Below are 7794 nucleotides of genomic sequence, written 5' to 3'. Positions count from 1 at the left end.
TATTTACATGTATATGTTCAGTCTACCTCATTTAATGTTGTTGTACCTTTATGTTTCACATATCAGACACTCATTACTTAGTTTCTTACAATCTCAACAGCCATGCCCCTCTCTGCCATGAGCCTCATTGTGACTGTTGCCTGCATGTCTCACTTTTATACACTTTGCAATCTGCATCGACAAAAGGTCAACATATGCTAGTGGTCATGTTTTCCTATCCTGACCACTGTTACAGTGTCATGATCAATCGATTTTTTTGTGGCCTCAAAGTCTGTGATTTATTTACAAGTTAGCCGATGCTTGTATAAACAAATTTTAACAGGAACTTATACCAGGACAAAAACAGGCTTTTCAGAAAATGTGATACTACTACAGCAAGATAAGGAAAACGTTGACAGAAGGAAAGAAAGAATAAAGGCAGGATGGGGGAAGATATATTGAGGGTGCAACATGGAACCGGTGGGTAATTCACCTTTACAAGGGATTGATTTGTACAGGCTAGCAGGCTGGACAGATATTTAGCTAGAGGATTAACTAACTTCCTGCAGCTGGCAGAGTTGCATACCGTAGAGAGAGGATTACTAGATCGGGCCATGGTTAAAGTGAAAATAAATGTAAGGAATAGAAAAATATAGAAGAAAGGTATGGAAGTGGACAAAGCACAACTGGAAGGTGGTAGCAGGTACAACCAAATTTAAACTGATACTACTGCAGATTTTACAAGATACTCTAGAATACAAGAAAGGTAGAAGCAAATTCGAATGAAATATCTAGATGTCACTGCTGCTTATTTTTGTAAGTGGCTTTTGTGCAAAATTGTTAAATTATGTTTTTTTTTTAATCACTGCTACGTGGATAAAATGAGTTAGAGATGCACTTCCAAAGTTTTTTTCCATTTTTTCCACTATAGTGGAATCATGGAGCGGACGTATATGTCTAGGTGGATCCCCACATGGAGTGAGCAGCAGCACTTGCCCTCTGCAAAAATACTTTTTTTTTCTGTTTTTATGTGTATTTAAAATTATACTTTTTGTGCCACAAAAAAACTATGATGAGTGAATCTTTCTTAAATGCCAGGTCCGAACATCAGGAAACAGTAGAATATTCAACAACATTGTACTATGAGTTCAAACAAATATCATTAGTAAAACATAAAATATTTAGAATATCAAAACCTTATAAACCTGTCTACTAAAACATTATAAAAAGTTAAAATGCATTGTTTCTGCAGCTGGACTCTGCTTTTTTCTATTCTGACAATTTTTAACATTAGACTTGATGAGTGGATGGGTAGAAATAAATATATACCAAGGCTACCATGTCAAGCCCTGCTCAGTTTTGGAAGTGAGGACTAATATGTGTTTGAAAAATGAGGCACAAACCTTTAAGTATGACTGCTTAAAGGTGTATATGGCGAGGCATCTTATGGTCCTCATAATAATTTGTCTAGTGTTGAGTCAGTGCCATGCCCAGCTTACAGTCATCTGCAAATTTGGTCAGCCATAGCCCACTGGTTTGGCCTGCACCTCAGAGAAGTATATCCTGAGTAACAGAGGTTCTAAGACCAATCCCTGGGGTACGCTGCTCATTGCGGGTCTTCTGCTTGAGGTGGCTTCCCCTATTTCATTAGCTGGGTTCTATCAGTGAACCTGTGTGCTACCCATCTGGTAACATATGGATTGATGCCTAGTTGAGAGAGTTTATCTATTATGCTCAAGTGGGGAATAGTGTTGAAGGCTTTGGCCAGGTTAAGGTAGGCGATATGCACCATATTCCCCTCGTCCATGGCTTTGGTGACTGTCTCAAAAAAGTCAACCAGATTTAACAGACATGACCTCCCCTTGACAAAACCAAACTGTGTGGGATCGAGTGTTTGAAGGTTGCTAATGTCCCTGTTAATGAGGTCCATGATAATCCATTCCATGGCCTTGCAGATCAGGCTAATTAGGCTGATGGGTCTATAATTTCCCAGATTGGTGGATGCTCCACCTTTGTGTAAAGGGATGACAGTGGCTGTCCTCCACTTGGCTGGGACAAAGCCGGTACTCAGGCTTTGGTTGAATGGGGTGCCTAATGGTGCTGCAGGTTCATGCCTGAGTTCATGTGGAATGCAGCCTGGGATGTTATCAGGTCCCATGGAGGCTGTATTTTTTGTCTCTGAGAGAGTAGTGATGGCCTGCTCCTTAGAGATAAGGGGTAGGGGGCAGGCACTGAGGATGTCCTGATTTACTGATGGGGGACAGAGGAGAGAAGTTTTCACTGAGTCTGTCAGCCAGTAGATTGGCTATATCTACAGCATTTGTGTATGTGGTGTCCTTGACCACTAGTTCTGAACAGATCTGGGTGCTTCCTTTGAGACTGCAGACATATGTGAAAAAGGCCATATGATTGTCTCTAGTAGATGTGGCCAGTTTGGACTCGAAGTTGGCTTTAGAGGATTTCACTAGTGCTCTTATTTGCTTTTTCAGGCTAAGGAGAAATTGCTTCCAATTGGGTACCTGATCCTTCTTGGTCCTGGACAGCAATTTTTTTCCTTTTGTTATATAGTTTATTTATTGCAGATGTCCACCAGACAGGTTTACTCTTCCTTGTCCTGTCGGGTACTCCTGATTCCATGCATCTATATAAATGTTCATATAGTACTTCGGTGTAGATTTGGACATTGGTGCCAGTTCCTACGGGGGGGGGGGGGCTGGGAAACTGTTTATACCATATCTCAGGAGGTTGAAATCACCTTTGGAGAAGTTTTTTTGTTTGAACCTAGCTAGGGGGGGGGGGGTTCAGAGAAGATGGTGACTTCAAAAGTAACTGGTTTATGGTCGGATCTTATCAGAGAGGATGATACTGTAGGGGTGCTACAGTGGTTACTCATGTTGGTTAATACCACGTTCAAGATATTATCACCTCTTGTGGGGGTATTAACTAGCTATTCCAAGGCATTTGCATTGATAAAAATCAAGGAATCTCTAGGCATTTGTGTTCTGGCACGAGTATTTTTTCCAGTTTATGGTTGAGTAATTAAAGTCACCCAGAATCAGGGTAAAGGGTTGAATCTTGATAGATTTGAAGAGGTCCAGATAGGTGAAGTGGGCATCTTGAGTCAAATTTGGGGGCCTGTAGCTAGTTATAATTTGAATAGGGGTCTTGTCAATGGTTAACTGCACCTGGAGTGTCTACTGTGCGTCATACTGTTTGACCAACCTGGAGGTGTGTGTGTCATTAAGATAAATTGAAACTTCACCTTCTTTGGCTTTGCTGCCCACAGTTTGGGGTCTGAATGTATGATAGGATAAGTAACCAGGTAAGGCTGGGGTGCTCTCCACAGCTTTGAGCCAGGTTTCTGTGACTTCACAAATGTCAGCATCTTCCAGGGTTGAGAATGCTTGCAATGAGTGCAGTTTCATGTTTAGACGCCTTACGTTTAGCAGCATGACCTTTAATTTGCGTTTTGTTGAAATTTCTATGTTGGTAGTATCAGCCTCATGACTTTTCCTAAAAAAGGCACTATGGAGGAGGCAAGGGCCTTTGCCAGAATCCTGAAGCCCAAGTGAGACAGATGCAGGCTATCTCTAGCAAAGCATCATGGTCTGTCGATCATATCTTCCCAGGCTGTCAAGTACAGGTTCCCCCTGGAATGACACGAGAAACTAAGCCAATTGTTAAAGTCAATCATTTTCTGTTTGTATTGAGGCATCATTCTGCGTGACGGCAGGATGCTGCTTAAGACTAGGGACATACCTGCCTGGGACACATATTCAACGAGCTCAATCATGGATCTCTTCATATAGTCCAAGGAGGTATGTCTCAAGTCATTCACACCAACATGGACTATAACAGAGACATAACAGTACCTGTTACTGAGAGACTTATGTTTGTGTGTGATATGGCAAATTCTGGCACCAGACATTATTACACATTACTTCTGTGGTTGCAGAAATTTGGGGTAAAGAAAAAAGTGTTCAAAAATGCCACCTTCTATCTTTGAACAGTCCAACCAGACACATAGCATTCAAATTAATTGGCAATAATACCACATGTGATGCACAGATATTACAAATCTGTGCTTAAATATACACAGGAATATAAGAGACAGTGAAATGGGGCACAACAAACAGTACTGTGCTATTAGAGGGGACTAGCTGTGAAGTGGTAGTATAGCGTAAAATCAGATATTAATTAAAGAGTGATGAGTGGAAGGATATAAGAGGTGGAAAGCAAAGAGTTAGATCAGACAAATGAAGCAGAAGTTGTTAGAGATAAAAGGACATATACAGGGCTGGACTACGGATTCTAGGAATCAAGGATTCAATGTGAGTTAAAGACAAAAGTGCTAAATGGAATGGAGGTGGACACATATATGGGAAAGATCTCTGATGGTTGTAAGGAGAGAAAATTCAGGAGTACTTAAGCTGAATTTAAAGGGAAAAGGGAAGAAGTGAAGAAAATGAAACAGTAGACTGGAGAAATGATATTGGATGATAAAAGTATTATGAGAGATTCAGAGCTTTCTTTGAGGAGTAATACAATGGAAAGGTAGAACTGGGAACAGATGGTTGGAAATGGATGGACAGAGGAGGAAGGTACTAGAAAGTGCAGGGCATAGTAGATGAGGTGAAATCAGGCAAGCATTCAAGGCAAAGACAAAAGGAACTGATTTTTCATAACTGTGGTCTATAAATCAAGGAAGGTAGAGAAGTGAAGGAGGAATTATGTAAGGAGTTCAACACTTTCAAGGTGTGGGACACAATAACTTTTTATTGAACTGGAAAGGATAGCACTGTTCACAGAATAGTGCAGGGTATGATAAACTAGGTGAAAGGACTGTGAAGGAAATAATCAGGCAAGTATTCAAGGCAAAGACAGAAGGACCCAATGTTTCATAACTGAGTTCTATAAGCCAGGGAATAAAGGGGAATGAAGAAAGCATTATTCAAGGAGTTAAATACCCTCTAGGGGTGGGGCACAACAAATAACTTTTTATGGAAATGGAAAGGATGGTGCTGTTCCCAAAACAAAGAAAGGCTGCTAACAGATTCAGGGGACTACCAACTCTTCCCACCGATAAACATAAACATTCAATGCTGAGTCTGCTAAATTTCATAGAGAAAGCAAAGAGAAACATAGGAGAGGTACACAGTTGTACATATTAATTTGTTAACTCAAGTGTTTAAAACAAGCCTTCGTGTGGAATAGCTATGGTGTTACTGTGAGCTTTTTAGGGTGTGGATGTAGGCTATAGAAAGGAGACTAAAGTTGGAGATTTAGGTGAAGGGAGGTCTCTGTAGAAGTTAATACTTATAGTTGAATGTTCTGGGGTACCCATTAGCCCTGGAGCTCTTTCTATTATTAACAGAGGAACTGGAAAAGGAAGAGAGGTTGGAAATGACAAATAAAATGGCAGATGAGATAGAAGGAATTGTTCTACATATTTACTAATGACTGTATCCTAGTGGTAGATAATGTAGAAAGTGATTTTAGAGTATTAAAGATCTCTGGGGCATTTGAGGATAGAGCCAGAGTCGAGGTGTAAGAAGAACAGGGGTGCATTATAAAACTATTTTTGACAAGTGAAAGAATGGCTTTGTGGAACTGAAGAGATGTTGGCTTCCAAATAGTTTGGCATATAAGCAGGTAGTATGACAGAGGATATGTAAAGGATTAATCTAGAAGTTGAGTAAAAATCCAGGATCAGCTGGAAAGGAATGTTCAATGTATAGCACTAGTGAAAGGGAGAGTTAATAAAGTTTAAGTAATGGTGACTCCATTCATATCCTGTGTCATTAGGAATATTCCAGTATTAATGGAGAGTGGCAAAATAGATGAGCTGCAAAGAAAGGAAGAACTGTGTGCAATGGAGTACAGAGTTGATCATTGCTAAAGAAACCTTAAACTCATTGTATGCAAGGCAAGGACAGAATCTTCCACATTACAATGGCCTTTAAAATAATAAAATGGATGAGGCGGATAATCCCTTAATATAATTAAATGAATGAGGGGGATAATCCTTTAATGTAATGAAATGGATGAGGGGGATAATCCTTAAATATAATGAAATGGATGAGGGGATATTCCTTTAATACAATTACATGGATGAGGGGATACTCCTTAAATATAATGGAATAGATGAGGGAGATAATCCTTAAATATAATGAAACGGATGAGGGGATAATCCTTTAATACAATTAAATGGGTGAAGGGGATAATCCTTAAATATAATGAAATGGATGAGGGGATAATCCTTTAATACAATTAAATGCATGAAGGGGATAATCCCTTGATATAATGAAATGGATGAGGGGGATAATCCTTAAATATAATGAAATGGATGAGGGGATATTCCTTTAATACAATTAAATGGATGAAGGGGATAACCCTTAAATATAATGAAATGGATGAGGAGATAATCATTTAATATAATGAAATGGATGAGGTGGATAATCCCTTGATATAATGAAATGGATGAGGGGGATAATCCTTAAATATATTGAAATGGATGGGGGAGAAACCTTTAATAAAATGAAATGGATGAAGCGATAATCTTGGATGAATAAGATTGGAGGATAATGGATAAGCAGGAAGGAGCAACAATCGTGAACAGCATGATGAGACTGCTAGAAGGGAGGGAGAAGAGGAACTATGGAAGACTTCAGTTTAAAATGCAATGTGGGGATTATCAACCTGGGAGGTATGCGGTGGGGGGAACCCAACATAGGCATTCTTTGGAGCCCCATGGTGATTGTAAATATGGCTCAGATCATCTTAGAAAGATCTCATAGAGTAAAGGAACTTCAAAGATTGATCAGCTTTTGAAACTGAACGATGCATCTTAGAAAGGATTTAGCACTTTTGTGCAACAAGTTAAAGACAAAGGCATACCCATAAAGACTGGCAAACTTATTTGTTAATCCAAATGGAGAAAAAGAAGGGAAGGAAGCAACAAAAGGAAGGAGTGAAAGGAAAAGAAGATCAGCCCTATGGCATAAATATATAAGAATGAAGAAGAGGAGAATGGATTTTAGTATAAGTAATCATTAAAATGTGGAGACAGAGGAACGTGAATAAATATTGCAGAAAAGATGGGGATGAGAAGGAGGGGTGGGGCTGAATGTGGAGAGGACTTGAAGAACTGTGAGCATCCAAGGAGGTGGTACAACATATGGAATTAGCAAGTGTGAATTGGAACAGGAGACTAAGAAGGAAGGGAAGCCAGTGAAAATCTGACGAGGAAGTATGCATAGTTTATATGTTATGGGATCATTACTGGGTTAGATATTAGTGGATAGAGGCAATCAAAGAATGCTGACAGAATATTTAGGAGGCTGGTTAACAGATCATCTAAGTTCTGTAACTGGTGAGTTGGGAGGGGGACACATTATGAACCAAGATAGAAACAGAAATAACTATGTAATTGCTTCAGTGGTCAAAACTAGGGTAGCAAGACACTGAAAAGGAGAAAGGGGCAGCATTAAGCTATAATGTTGGGAAGAAAATGTACATCTAATTGGCAAAATCAGTATAGGCAATAAATATCTGGCAGAATAAGAATGATGGAGATGGAGTGGAGGAAACTTAAACTTTTTATGGAGTGGTAACTGGATGAGGTAGGTGACTGGTAATGTGGGTATCATGAGCATGTGGACTCAAGTCAGAATCAGCAGACAGATTGCAAGAAGGGGGATTTTGTGTGCGGGTGACAGCAAGCACAGCAGTGTGAATAAGAAGTAGGGAGATGATATGGGAAGAGGTGGATCATCTGATTATAGATCAAAAGGGGGATGTGAAATTTAATAAATT

This window comes from Protopterus annectens, chromosome 3.part0 (genome assembly GCF_019279795.1).
Source record: "Protopterus annectens isolate FY-2018-M chromosome 3.part0, PAN1.0, whole genome shotgun sequence".
NCBI classification, from domain to species: domain Eukaryota; kingdom Metazoa; phylum Chordata; order Ceratodontiformes; family Protopteridae; genus Protopterus; species Protopterus annectens.
The sequence above is the reverse complement of the archived record's forward strand: the minus strand, read 5'-3'. Positions refer to the sequence as shown.